This window comes from Agelaius tricolor, unplaced genomic scaffold (genome assembly GCF_023055355.1).
Source record: "Agelaius tricolor isolate 1412-34295 unplaced genomic scaffold, bAgeTri1.0.p SCAF_9, whole genome shotgun sequence".
Classification (NCBI taxonomy): Eukaryota; Metazoa; Chordata; class Aves; order Passeriformes; family Icteridae; genus Agelaius; species Agelaius tricolor.
The window spans coordinates 33,393,737-33,408,033 of record NW_027269269.1 but is presented as its reverse complement, the minus strand read 5'-3'; the positions used below and the strand labels follow the sequence as shown (position 1 = coordinate 33,408,033).

The window sequence follows — 14,297 nt, the reverse complement described above, 5'->3', positions numbered from 1 at the left end:
GATTTTAAAAAGAAAAAAGAGATTGATATCATGTAACCATAGACATTTTCCAAAGAACAGAAGTTTGAAAAGCTTCCCCAGAGGATGACAAAAGTCTGCATCAAAGCCAAATAAATCCCAAACTACTCTGCACTTTCCCATTATTTTAGATGACGCTAATTGTTTAATTTTTGGAACAGGGATGAAAATCGTGTTGTGGGATTTGGTTTGTTTCACTGCTAAAAAATGAAATAGGTCTGAAGGGATTTCAGAGGCTCCTCTGAAAAATTCCATCACTTACAGCCCTTCAGTTGTGCTGGTATTCACAGAGAATTGCACTGGAAAGATAATGCACAGACTTTCTAAAGAACTTTAAAAAAAACCCCAAAGCACCTATCAACAACAAAAATAACCACAAACACAACACCCCAAAAATACAAGTAAAAAATGCTTTTATTTTTTCATAAATAAATACTAGGTTAGATAATATAATATTCACTTAGGATAAGTAAAGCATGCACAACTAAAATCTACTGTCAAGTCCTGCCTTTGCTTAAAGGACAAACACCTTTGTATTTAGAGCTACATTTTCTACTCATTGCTACAGTTAAACAAACCACATCATTAACTTCATCTGAATGACTATCACAATCCATTTACAAGTGTGTATGTCAAAATGTGTATGATGAATACTAAATTAACCATTTAATGTACTTAGAAGGACACAAGAAACAATATGAAAGAACTGTGAAACAGCTATATTTCCAAGTCAAAGAAAATACTGGTTGGAAATTATATTTATAATCTCATTTCTGGCATTATCTGTTTAACTTTGATTTGTTTCCATGACAGTTCTTCACAGTATGTGAAACTGAAAGAAACCTGCAAATGTTTTAGACATAAATCAGAAGGAACTTCAGAAACATTTATATGAAAACAGAGCAGCACAGGTTTATCAGAACTAACAATATATAATAATAAAACTTAAAAAAAAAATTAAATATTTATTATCTGAAGCCTGGTCTAGTGCATATATAAGGGTATAGTAAAGGTCTCCAACAAATCACACCAAACTGTCTCAGTCCTCCCATCCTGTAGAAATTGTAGACTATTTCCTATCTGACATATGATGTCAAAAGACACGCTCTTACTAGCTGACCTGTAAATAAGCATTTTTGGGATGCTACCACATGAAATACTGATCTCCAGCTCTGGGGACCCCAACATCAGAGTGACATGGATCTTCTGGAATGAGTCTAGAGAAGAACACAATGATGCTCTGAGGGCTGGAGCCCCTCTGCTCTGGAGACAGGCTGGGAGAGCTGGGGGTGTTCATCCTGGAGAAGAGAAGGCTCCAGGGAGACCTCAGAGCCCCTGCCAGAGCCTAAAGAGGCTGCAGGAGAGCTGGAGAGGGACTCTGGACAGGGGCCAGGAGTGACAGGACAAGGGGGAATGGCTTCAAATCAAAGAAAGCAGGCTTAGCTATTAGAAAAATTCTGCCCTGTGAGGGTGGTGAGCCCTGGCACAGGCTGCCCAGAGAAGCTGTGGCTGCCCCATCCCTGAAGTGTTCAAGGCCAGGCTGGATGGGGCTTGGATCAACCAGGTCTAGTGGAAGGTGTCCCTGCTCATGGCAGGGGGTTGGAAATGGATGAGCTTTGAGGTCCCTTCCAATACAAACCACCTCAGGATTCTGGGATTTGATGACCTTAAAAGTAGCATGAACAGGGCAAGCAAGTGCCATATATTTACTTATCATAGTATTTGTCAGTGGGCCAACACTGGAATCCAAACAACTACAAACATTATGTTAACAGTTCAAATAAAGTCATTCACAAACAAAGTACCTCAACACAATTTTTAAGATTAATTGAATATTCTTTAAGTCACAGGCTCTCATTTAAAGACATTTAGTTACTGATACCTTAGGCTACACCTCTCCCACTCTCCAGTGTATGTTTAATGATTAAACTCAATTTATTTGTATTCCACCAATGCTTCTAAAGTCAATTTACCCTTCACAGCACACTTTCCCCTTTTTAAAGTTTCAGTAGCTGATCGGTCAGTTGAGCCTTCCTCTGACCTTCTAACTCACTTTTATACCAAATACTACATTTTCCCTTCACACTTAACAAGAACAAAACTTTCTTCCACCCTTAAAGAGTGCCTTAACCAAAAAACACTGCATACTGCTGGAAACAGAGTGACTTGTGATGCAGCCTTTGATTTGTTACAGCAAAGTAAGCCTTTCCATCACTTTCAGTTCCCTCTGAATTAGAGGTGGGGGCAGGGAAACCTGCAGGTGGATCCTCACACATTATCCCCACTGTGGTCACACCAGGCTGAATCTACACAACTCAGTGATTGGTTCAGCAGTTAATTTTGGCTCACTCAATGTTTTGTTCCTACCCACACTTGCCTCAACTAACACACTACCTCTGGTTTGACTAAGGACTACATATAAACAGGACTCACATTATGAATACCACAGGGTTTTCTCCTGCTCCCCAAAACCTCCCCCATGAAACTTTCAGTGGTCAAATTCTACAGGACAATTAAAATGCCAGCATTCAGACACAAACATGAACCCTCTGACTGATCTACCACCCTTCTTTGCCCCCACACCAGCCTGCCCAGTGCAGGGAGAGAGACAGGACTGGGGTTAAAAGAAAACCCATTAAGTGTTTATAGAAACAGGCTGATTATCAAACGTGGAAGGTGGGGATGACAATGACAAGGAGACTTGTTGAGCTATGTTTCCCTGAACCGTAGAGCAGAGTTATTTGGGATTTACAGAACTCATGTGCAAAGACCTGTCTATTCTACACCTAACAGGAGTGCCCACCTGATCCAAAGGATCAGGTAAAGGTTATGGGCTTTCATACTAGACCAACTCTATCATAAGAAATTTATTAGTGGTCAAAATATCCTTTGCATAAGAATGTTAGTACCTATTAAAAGCAATTAAACATTTAGCACATTAAGGTCTTCTACATTTTCACACATAAACTCAAAGATACAGCTGATGGAAGCTAAATATGTACTTCAGCATTTTAGTTAAAACCAGGAGTGTGCTAGTAAAGCAGACTTCCCAAACACCCCATTTATTATGGTTTTGTTCACATCACAAGATGAACCCAGACAAGAAGAGTAGGCTCTTTTTTGAAGTAAACTGGAAAACACACTCTAGAAGTTCTCAAGAATTTCAAATACTAAGGGATTTAACTTTTTTTTTTTTTTCAGATTTAGTAAGCCAGGTCAAAGGGAACCCTTCTGAAAAACACAGTGGGTATTCAGTTTTCAGTGACAACTGTTTCTCTCTGCAAATCTGCCTGTTTTGGGCCTCACTGCTTGCTAAGGCACATACAGGCTTATTCACTTGAGTTTGGGCATCCAAGAGTAATTATGCTATTTAAGTAATTTTAAAGTTAAACTCATTTTACAAATCGTACTTTGTGATCTACCTCAGATGGTTTAATTCAAACTCATCATGTTGACAGGAATATAGACCTTTCTTTTCTTACTGTATGGTGTAATACTTGAGATTAAAGAGCTGATTCTATATGCTAGAGCATTGTGAGTGCCGCATCACCTTAATTTACAGTAAATTGAAATGACTCCATTACTGCAGCCAGATGTTTTTCACACAAACTTCCTTCCTCAAGTGCCTCAAATTAACGCATCTGTCAAAATTTACTCCACATACAGTTATCTTTACTGCTAGAACACTTTCTCCCCCCTTTTTTAGTTCAATAAGGATTTGGAAGACCGAGTTGTAGATGATTTTGGGATTACTGTCAAGCTAAAAGGGGTAACTGTTCTTTTGCGATTACTACATTTCCACCAAGCCCCAAAGCACGCCGAGGATTTCGGCGCACAGAACAGGACGGACAGGATTTGTATTTCGTTGTTTACAATCTAAAGCAGACCTTCCCCGGCTCCCCCCACAGGGAAACACCAGCTGCACGGCAGAGCGGGGATCCCGCCGACCTCCCAGCGGGGCCGAGCCGGTCCCTTCGCACAGCACCGGGCAGCGCGGCGTGGGACACTCACGCCTGGCTCAGCGGGGCGCAAGGGCACCCTGCGAGCCGAGGGGGGCACCGAGCAAGGAGCGAGCTCGGGGCAAGGGGGCAATACCCTCAGCAAGGCACCGAGCAAGGAGCGGGCTCGGGGCAAGGGGGCAATACCCTCAGCAAGGAGCGGGCTGGGGGCAAGGGGGCAAGACCCTCAGCAAGGCACCGAGCAAGGAGCGGGCTGGGGGGAAAGGTGCAATACTCTCAGCAAGGCACCGCCGAGGGAAAGCCGCCGCCGGTGCCCGGCGCTGACGAAGCGCCTCCGCCACCGCCCCGGCGCCCCCGCGGGCGGGACCCCCGACCCTGCACGGGCCGGGCCGGGCCGGGAAAAGGCCGCACCACCGACACCACCCCTGTGAACGCGCGGCGACCCCCGCCTCGCCGCGCCCTCCGCCCGAAGGGCGCCGCCTTCGCACCCCCGCCGCCAACCCTTCACCGCGCACGCTCCCGCCGGCGGCCGGTGCGGCGCAGTTCGGCTTTACCTCGGTGCTCGGTGCCCGCCGCCGCCTCACGCCGTGCCCGCTCGCCCCGCGCGCGCCGCCCGGGCCCAGCCGCTCCCGGCTCCGGCTGCGGCCCGACTGCGGCGCGCGCCGTCAGGTGACTGCCCGCAGCACCGCCCGCCCCCCCGCGCGCACGCCCCGCGCGCCCATTGGACGCGGCGCTCGCCGCCGACGCGCAGCCGCCCACACCGCCGCGCATGCGCAGCTCCGCCGGCGCACGGGGCGGCTGCAGAGCGCCGGGACATGGCGACCGCCGGCCCATGGCCTGCCTGGCCTGCCCTACCTTCGTCCCTTTCCCTCCCTGCCCTCCCTGCCCCGCTCTGCCTTCCCTGCCCCCCGCCTCCCCACCACCCTGTCCTGCCCTGCCCTGCCCTGTCCTGCCCTGCCTTGCCTTGCCTCCCCTCCCCTCCCCTCCCTGCCCTGCCTGCCCTCCTTCACTCCCTCCTGCCCTCCTTCCCTGCCTGCCCTGCCTCCTTCCCTCCTTCACTCCCTCCTGCCCTCCTTCCCTGCCTGCCCTGCCTCCTTCCCTCCTTCCCTGCCTCTTCCCTCCCTCTATTCGCTTTCCCTTCCCTTTCCGTCTCCTGCCCTCTCTCCCTCTCTTCCCTCTCAGCTTCCACGTACCTGTTTCTCCAAGCGCACCAGGCGAGGCAGCCTCCTCCCGGAGCTCCTGACTAAAACGTTAATGACAGCAAATGATGCACTGCCAAGAGTCCTAATGGGAATTTCATTGTTAGGATAGTTTAACCCAGTTTAACAATTCAGTGTGACTTTGAATGATTCTTTTTTAATGTTTCGTAGAGTGACATGCTTGTTTTACGCTGTATTTGAGTGTCACATAACTTTCTTCAGCTGTTTTTACAGTTGGCTTTCAGTTTTGGTAGAGGCTGTTACAGATTTGCCTTCAATGTCTGTTTGCTAATGGCCTTTCACCTTGTTAAGAAGGCAGAATTTAATTACTTGTATTTATTAGTTGGTCAGCGTATTCACCAGTACAAAGAGCTGCATTACAAAATAACCTAAGCAATTTGTTGGAATTTAAATTTTAAAGCAGCTATTAGGTAATGATATCCAAAAAGTAGCATTTGTCTTGAGATTTGGGTACTAACAATACCTAAGGTACTCTGAATCAAAGTTTCTATGCCTGCGTTTTATGTTTTCTATGACTTGTTGTCATGCTCTTAGATCTGTTGGGAATTCCTAATCCCCTGGTACTCACACGTGAAGAGGGGAATAAAGAAAACTGTTTTGATGGTAAAAACTGAGTTGCAGAAGTATGAGATTTTTGCAGTGTTTAAGCATAAAATTTAAAATACCTACTATTAGACTGAAAGTTGGGGTTTTTCGGGTTTTTTTGGTCTTCCACAAAGACTTTTGTGGGGAAGAGAGGGAAACAGAAGAGGGAAGAAACGAATAAAACCAAAAGGAGCTCTTACTTTGGTTGAAAGATTGACTACAAAATCATGGACCACACCCACCAAGAAGGGATCTTCGTCTCCTGTTCTGGATCCTAGGGATGATGCAATTCTTACTTCCCACACAATAGGAGTGAAGTTACAGTGTAATAGCTTAGTTCTCACTCACAGACTGAAGAACGGCATAAGTTTCCTGCATTGAAATTAGACACAACTAGAAGACGAAATAAAAAAAAACAAAAAAAAACCCAAAAAAACCCAAAAAACAACAACAACAAAAACCCCAAACCCCCCCCCCCCAAAAAAAAAAAAAAAAAAAACAACCAAACAAAAAAAACCCCTTTTTTTTTCCTAAAATGAAGAAGTAAAACCAATAAAAAGGAGATCCGGGAATCTAAGCTCAAAATCAAGGACATACATCCTCCTGCAGATGAATGACAAATGCTTTAAGCATTTAAAACTATAAAAACTCAGGTGACAAATGCTCACAATGTTAGCGTGCATGATAACAAATAATAACAATATCACCAGAACAAAGCAAGGGAAAATTTCCCTTTTTTTGAATTTGATTTATTTTTCTGATGCATTGGTGGCATTAATGGGACTTGAGGTCCCATTCTGTCAAATGTTGTTAATTTCTTATGAAGCCTGGCTGTAGCTGTCTTTGTGTTGTTTTCTGGCACTCTGAAAGCTCCAGCCTCAGCTCCCACCAGTTTGTAACTCAATTTATTGAGCTCTGGCTGCCCTGTGGATTGACACTGGTCCAAAGAGATGAAAGTGCTCTAATCTGCAGGTCAGTTGTGTGTACTGCAGGGCACAGGTTATACTGTGGAATACTCGGGCCATCTTTAATATTGGGTGTGTTCTCTTCTGCCCTTGTCCTCTCTCTTCATCCTTTCTATGCTGAAGTTGGTTTCCTGCCATAGAAACTTGACTAATAAATACTCCAGAGGTAAATTGTGACATATCCCTTCTGTTGGGAAGGATGAAAGTTTGACAAGAAAGTCTCACAGATATGTATGCTTAGCAGAAAGATTTTTTAATGTAGAAACTGAAGAAAGAATAGAAATGAGAGCAAGTTTTGATACAGAAGAAAGAACTGCTGATCCAGTCTTACTGGATAACCAAGAAGGCAAAGGGTATGTTATTTAGAAGGGGTTTTTATGGCTTATAGCAAAGGATAAACCTACCTCAAACAGAAAGATATTTTTACCAAGCAGAAAGATTCCACAGGCAAACAAGCCTGCCAATGTTGCAAGTAGAAAAAAGGTCTCAGAATTTTCCACCGCAAGAAAACTGAAACACAACTTGTAGCTTAAACTGTAATGTACTTTTAGTGACTGGAGAATAGTAACATGAATATGGTAATTACAGTAGTTATGATAGGCTATAGGTAAAAGTTAAGGTATAGATTGGTTCTACTGTATTAAGATGCTCAGCAAAGAAAAGTATCTAATGCATTGTAAGCAAAACCAAAGGGTGTCCAGGCCTGCCTGCAGCTGGAGCTGGAGCTGTAGGCACAGGCTCTGTCACCCACGACCCTGGACTGCTGTAACATCTTGGATACAATAAACTGCATTTTGGAGAGCAGCCTGGAATCCCACATCTCTCATTCAGGCTCTTACACCAAGCCTAAAGGTGAGTTTCATCTCACCTACATATAGCCATCTAAAATTTAGCTGTGTAGTCCAAGCAGCTCATCTAGGGTCCTAGATAGGCATCTCCATGGGGAAATTGTTCCCTTTCTGTGGGTGGTGTCTGACACAGGGGTGATGAAACTCCTTTTGGAGATGCCTGTCCCATGCTTTTGTGGTGGGAATGTGTATAACTGGGTTAGGCTAGAGACAGAACTCCTGGATTAAACCCATGGCCATGGAGTTCTGCAGGATGCTTTCATCAGAATCCTTCACAGCAAATGTGCTGGGGAGTCATTAGGAACAATTCATGTTGAAGGCCCATCTTGTATTTGTGAATCTTGTAGGTTCACAGGGCAGAGGCTGATGACCGTGTTGTGGACATGGCCACATCAAATACGACTTCTGTAGGCATCTTATAAAGAAGATTTGTCCGTTTTACATTCCAGTAAATGAAAGCCAAACCACTCCCTCCTGTGAACTTGCAAACACAAAAGCTGTTTTCTAATCTACAGTTAGATAACATTTTCTAACTGTAAATTGAGCTATCAAGGGGCTACTGTGGTATGTATCTAAAAACCTTAGGGCTGTGTCAATATGTATGAGCTGAAAAACTGACTCTTATTTTAAAATGGTTTTTGAAGCCTTTGAACACATTATTTTAGAATTTATTTCCATACCGTCTTCTGCTGTATGTGTGTAATACTGTTCTAATCCTTGGGAACACACATGCTTATTTTTTGTGGTTTCTGGCTTACAAAACTCCTTTGTTTGTCCTGGGAACGCATGGTGTTAATCATAGGAAAATAGTTTTACATTCCCTCTTTACAAAAAATGAGAAAAAAAATGTTTTCTACCTAGAAGTAAATCCTATTCTAGTAAACCATCTTTTAAAATGCAATTTTAAGTGTAATTCTCTTAAACCTACGTCTAATATGGTCCAGATTCACATCAAATCTTCTTAAAATGAAAACTGCTGTCTCGGTTAAATCTGGTTTGTTTCCTTTTTTTTTTTCTTTTCGACAGATATCATTTTTAAAACCACCATCCTTAAATTAAGCAGTAACATCTCAATGGGAAAAAAGGGACTTCTTTTCTTCAATAGAATTAGAATTATTTTTGATTCTGTGAGAAGAGATATAAACCATGTGTAAAGAATGGCAAAAAGGTGGGAAACAAAGGGGCTAGCTGCAGAAAATAAGAGTTCTGCTTAGACAGGCTGGGGGAGCTGTATGAAAAGACCAAAGTATGAGAATTGCAGCAGGACAGCTAAAGAAGTGTCATAAGGGTACTTAACTTAAAAGAGGAAGATGATTAATTAATGAGAAATGGATTTGCCTTCCTGGAAGCCTGGAGTAAACACTGTCAATGGCTGTAATTCTGTCAGACAGCAATGCCTGAGCTGACTGAGCTGGGAGAAGACCAGAGGTGTTCAGGAGGTGAAGTGAAATTACTGCAGCCAGGCTCTCCAGACCAGGCATTTTCACACAGTAGCTCTCTTGAACCCTGTGAGGAAATGCGTGGGGAAGCCAGAGCACGTCCTGCAGGGCAGGATGAGTGTTTCCAGCCCTGGGATCCCACTGGGAGGGCTCTGGGGCAGAAAACTGCAGAGCCTGACACCAGCAGGCTCTTGTTTCCATCCAGGTGCATATCCACACGTGGCTGGTGGAAACACCAGGAGTTTGGGAAGGTAGAGGGAGACTGGTGAAACACCTGATGCTTGGAGGACTGAGGATGTGCATTCCCAGGACCACAGAGTGAATGCAAAACAGACACCCCACGTGAAGGGGTCATGCTGGGGAAAAGAGTCATCTCTTCACAAAACAAACTGCTAGGCTGGTGTGAAAAATGCCAATCACTTGTTTTTAAAATTTTAAAAAGTTTAATGATAATACAATGGTTATAAAAATAGCAATATAATTAGAGTAATAATAATTTGGACAATTTGGACCAGGACAGTACAAGACAACAGAAACAAAGAGTTACGGACAGTCTGGGTACCTTTTTCTGGGCAAAATAAACCTGAAAAAGGACACCCGTTAACTTAACCCTTAAAAGCAACAGCCTGTTGCATATTCATACACCTCATACATGATGCATAAATTCTATTCAAACAAAGGATTCTGTCTGGTCAGTGTCAGCTTCTTCCTCTTAATCCTGATGATGTCTTCAATCCTCAACGAGGTGGGAAGAAGTTAATTTCTTCTGAAAATGGGGCAATAAATTCTCTCTCTCTGAAAGATTTAGGTGTCCTGTGGCTGCTATCTCCCTGCGAGTCCTTTCTTTAGAAAAAAAGTATCTTACATAGTATAGTTTCTATTTTAACATTTGATTATAACCTAAAACTATATTTAACACACTACTTAAGAAAATTAATACAACATAACTTTCTAACACAACACATATAATATTCATTTTAATATTTGCTAAAAGCCAGTCATAAAATATGCATTTTTCACAGGTGGGAAAAACCCATCTCTTTAATTTATAATACAGTCTATTGAGAGTCTCCTGAAGTATGAAGTAGCAATTTGGGATAACCCTTCTGCATATGCTTAGTTTAGGAAAACTAATTGCTGGTAGTGCAATATTCCCATACATATCTGGTTATTGCTTTCACTCCTTAGCACTTCATTATCAGGGCTATCTGGAGTACTGGTTTGTTGCTTCTCTAGAAAAATGCTAACCCTCCCCATCCCGGATTATAATCCAGGGAATGTTCAGTATATTTGCAAAAATAGGTACCCTGAGATTTCTTAAATGACAAAAGTATCTGTGGGTGAGACACTTGAAATGTTGAAACTTTGGATCTATTCCCTGTGAACTGTAGTCATACCCCTGAGAGGAGAAGGATGTTGAGTCATAGTGAAGAAAGGAAAGAAAGAAAAACTGAATGTTTTTTCTATTGCAATCATCCCAGAGGTCAGACACAACCAAGACAGACAGATGAACAACAAAAACACTGGTTAAATGACTCAAAAGACTGGGTTTTCAGGCAGTGGACTGAAACAGTTCAAGTACTCTGAAAGAAAATATAGAAATAAAGCATATTTTCCTTTTGAGTCTAATGCCTGAAGAAAGATTAATTTTAATATTTATTGGTAGAAAGCTTCTGAAGGACTTACACTTAGGCTATCTGAAGGCTACTGTGGATATATGAGGACCAGAATAGAGAACAATGAAATTGCATTTGCTTTTGGAGGTGTCTGATAGTGGCATAAAGTAACATATCTTTTGCAGCATGATATAACATAATTTTAGAAGTACCTGGTGAAGCTACTCTTTTGCTTAAATCAATTCTTCTTTATGATCACTCACCTTGCTTTTGCTACACAGAATAATTGCAAAAGTGAATGCTGTATTTGAGGACCTGGCTAAGGCTGGAAAGCATACCAAAAATAGGAAAGGGTACCATGCATTCAAACACTTGGCTAAGTTTTAATTTCACAGCATAAGCATGTTGTAGCCTGCTATTCATGCATTGATCATTCAATGACTTGCCAGGAAATTAGTTTGACATTTGACACAGTCACTCTCCTGTTACAGCTTTCAGAAAAGGTGATTTATTTTCCTGAGGTTGTGAATTTCCCCATTTCTCATAACTGAGGAAAAAATTTATTTAGTACCTACTTCTGTCTAGAGCTGCACATTGAAATGCCCCACAAGAGAGGCTATTCAGTTTCTAGGGCTCATTACCAAGCTGGAACCTCAGCTGAGAAACCAGGGTGATTGCTGGCTTGTTTGTCACTGTGGTGATCCAGTAAGAGGAGGGAGCCTACCTTCACCCCTCTGCTGTGTCTATCTGGATTGCCTTCTGTTCTCAAGACTGGCCAGTCAGCTCATCATGGGCCTGGGTGTGACTGCAAGTCATGATGAGTCATGGTTTAAGTGCACAGCTCTGCTGAAGGGAAAATGAGGCCAATTTTAACTCTACTTTTGATTTTATCTCCAGGTTAGTTCTGTGAAAGTCGCCAAAACTGCTATGCACAGCAAAAAGTAACCTGGTGCAAATCAGACACAGAAGTAGATATTGTCATCAACATGAAAATTATAAAAAGGAAGGAAGGAAGGAAGGAAGGAAGGAAGGAAGGAAGGAAGGAAGGAAGGAAGGAAGGAAGGAAGGAAGGAAGGAAGGAAGGAAGGAAGGAAGGAAGGAAGAAAGAAAAAGAAAGAAAGAAAGAAAGAAAAAAGAAAGAAAGAAAGAAAGAAAGAAAGAAAGAAAGAAAGAAAGAAAGAAAGAAAGAAAGAAAGAAAGAAAGAAAGAAAGAAAGAAAGAAAGAAAGAAAAAAAAAAAGAGAGAGAGACATAAACCTGCAATTCTCTGTACTGGCTCTGACAGCTTCTCAAAACCAGACCATTGGATGATGCACAAACTAGTGGTTGGTGTTTGTCAGAGAATGAAAGTTACTAAAAACATCAAGCTGACAATTGGAAAGTGCACTTGCAAATCTGGAACTTGTTATAGAACTGATGGAACTGATTATACAGTGTCATTTCCTGATAACTTGGTTCTTAGCTAACTTTTTTTGTCTTATAAGGCATAGTTTAGCACACAATAATAAGCAAATTTCCTACTGGTAGTATTTTTCCTCTCCCCTCTTTGCACAGCTCAGGATCCATGTCTTAGGAGTCTGGTTGTACCAGGACTGAGGGGAGACACAACCTTTTTTTAGAAACCTTTTGGAGTTGAGTTTCTCACAGTGCAAGTAGGACCTTCTTGAAACCAGTGTCAAAGCCTATCTCAGGAACAGTTTCTCTTCCCCTTTCCCATCACGGAATCACAGCATGGCTGGGGTTTTAAGGTACATCTGCTCCAAACCCTCTGCTCAAGCAGAGCTCAGGATCATGCCTAGACCCTTTTTGATATCTCCAGGGATGAGAGACTCCAGGGATGGAGACTCCACAGCCTCTGTGAGCAACCTGTGCTTGGTCACCCCTAGAGTGAAAAGGGATTCCCTGATGCTCAGATGGAGCCTCCTGTGTTCCAGTTTGTGCCAGTTGCCTGTCACTGGGTGCCATTGAGAAAAACCCATGTCCATCATCTGTATACCACCCCTTCTGATATTTTACCTGCTAAGATCTGCCCTCAGCTTTTGCTAAACAGGGAGGAAGTAAAGGAAGGCTGAAATAGGCCAAAATGCCTTGTGAAAGACATATTCACCCAGCAAAAATCTCTGGTGCTGTTTTTGCATGATTCCAACAATTTTCAGACAAACAAACAATTTTGAGATAAATTCCAACAATTTACAGACAAACCCATAAATATTGCTCTTAATGGCAGTGCAGGTCTTGAGTGTTTTTGGAGTCTGGGTGCTGCTCCAGCCAGAGCTTACAAAGCCTGGGACCTTTTCAAAACTGTCTGCAGAAAAATCACCTGAAAAAGTCAATGAAGGCTTTTTAAAACTCATCCTGGATGGTGCAGCAACCTACTGTCACATGCCTTGGGGCTGGTTTGATAGCTAAAATGGTCAAACGTATGCTAGGCTTGAGTGCAGTGGTGAAAAGCAGTCTGTGAGTATAGTGGTGATAGTTTCTTTGCAAGTTCTCTATCTTTCCTGAAACTGGCCCCTATCTCTTGTTTGCAAAGCTCACATAGGGTTTTCAGTCCCCAGGAGAGACCAGCTTAGTTTGGCTGCTTTACCTCTCAGCAAGAATTTGGAAGGTTGAGAAAAAGAAGGGAAGGCAGAGGAAGTGAAGGGTTGCCTCACCAAAAGGCTGGGAGAGAATCTAATTTTTGTGGGTCCTTCTTTGCCCACTTCCTGATAAAGAGACCTACAAACTTGAGTTTCCTGTAAGGTGATTCCTGACTGTTGTTTTGCTTAGAAGATTAATTTTCTCTTAGTATTTCTTGTGCCACTGTGATTCTTTTCTCCAGTACAAAATCCTCCTCTTTTATCTGTCTAGCAAATTCCAGCTGTATTGACTCAAGGACTGTCCCACTACGTAGCTGGCTGTAGTAAGGCTTTGTGTAAGACTGTTGTCTGTGGGTGGCTGTATTCCCCAGGAGGGCAAGACCCTTACAGCCTTTTTAAGAGGATTTATTTTGTGACCATTTATGAGACCTGCAGAACAGTCTTCTCTACCTGCTTATGCCAAGCACACTGCTGCTCTGTTCTTGGGGCATCCAGAGAAGTGCCTGGCAGAGCAGTCTGCTGCTGACTAACCCCTCAAAATGCCCTGGGGGCAGTGATGTTCCCCATGTGTGTCCTACCTGTGCATATTACCTACTTCTCCTCATGTCCCTCCACCTCAGAACGACTTGGAGAATTTGAGATTCTGGAGTTTAGGTGGAGTTTTGCAAGTTAGGGTCAACTTGTTTACATCTCTGCTTGCAGCTATGGCAAAACAAAGTAAGGTTTGGACCTGATAAGCCTTCAGCTCTGAGTGCTCCCTCACATGCCTTAGATGAATCAAAATTGGATGTTTTTCTCTGAGCATGAACTTAATAAATACATACAGAAATTGCATGTAAATACACAGTAGTGGCTCCTGTGTTATTAACAGATCATGAGGTGTGGGTGAGGGTGAACAATACAGGGGCATTTTTAACAACATTTCTGAAGCAAAATAACAAATGTGACAGAAGCAAATCAGCTGCCACTGCAGCTGGGTATGTAGTTGTAGGCTTTGGGACTGGCACTTACAGCCTATGTGAAGAATGTTTATACAAAATTTTACAACTCTAGGGTTGTGAGCTGCAAA

At 42.9% G+C, this 14,297-nt stretch overlaps 1 protein-coding gene and 1 long non-coding RNA gene across 3 annotated transcripts in view; both read right to left on the bottom strand.

Annotated features, from left to right (window-relative positions):
• BACH1 (BTB domain and CNC homolog 1) overlaps nt 1-6,204 on the bottom strand; it is a 28,192-nt gene extending 21,988 nt beyond the window's left edge. The window contains exons 1-2 of one of the 2 annotated variants that reach the window (XM_071433583.1): nt 5,983-6,204; nt 5,171-5,216 (exon numbers count right to left, since the gene is read on the bottom strand). The gene's annotated coding sequence lies outside the window, so the exon portion shown is untranslated. Of the gene's footprint in view, nt 1-4,531; nt 4,662-5,170; nt 5,217-5,982 lie in introns of those variants that run through there. The other variant, XM_071433582.1, reaches the window with a different exon arrangement.
• A 3,250-nt stretch (nt 6,205-9,454) lies between these two features.
• LOC139593030 (uncharacterized) lies at nt 9,455-13,907 on the bottom strand. Its single transcript, XR_011680184.1, has 2 exons — nt 11,375-13,907; nt 9,455-10,617 (listed from the first exon to the last, which is right to left on the bottom strand). It is a non-coding gene; the product is annotated as an uncharacterized lncRNA (long non-coding RNA).
• Between the last annotated feature and the right edge of the window lie 390 nt (nt 13,908-14,297).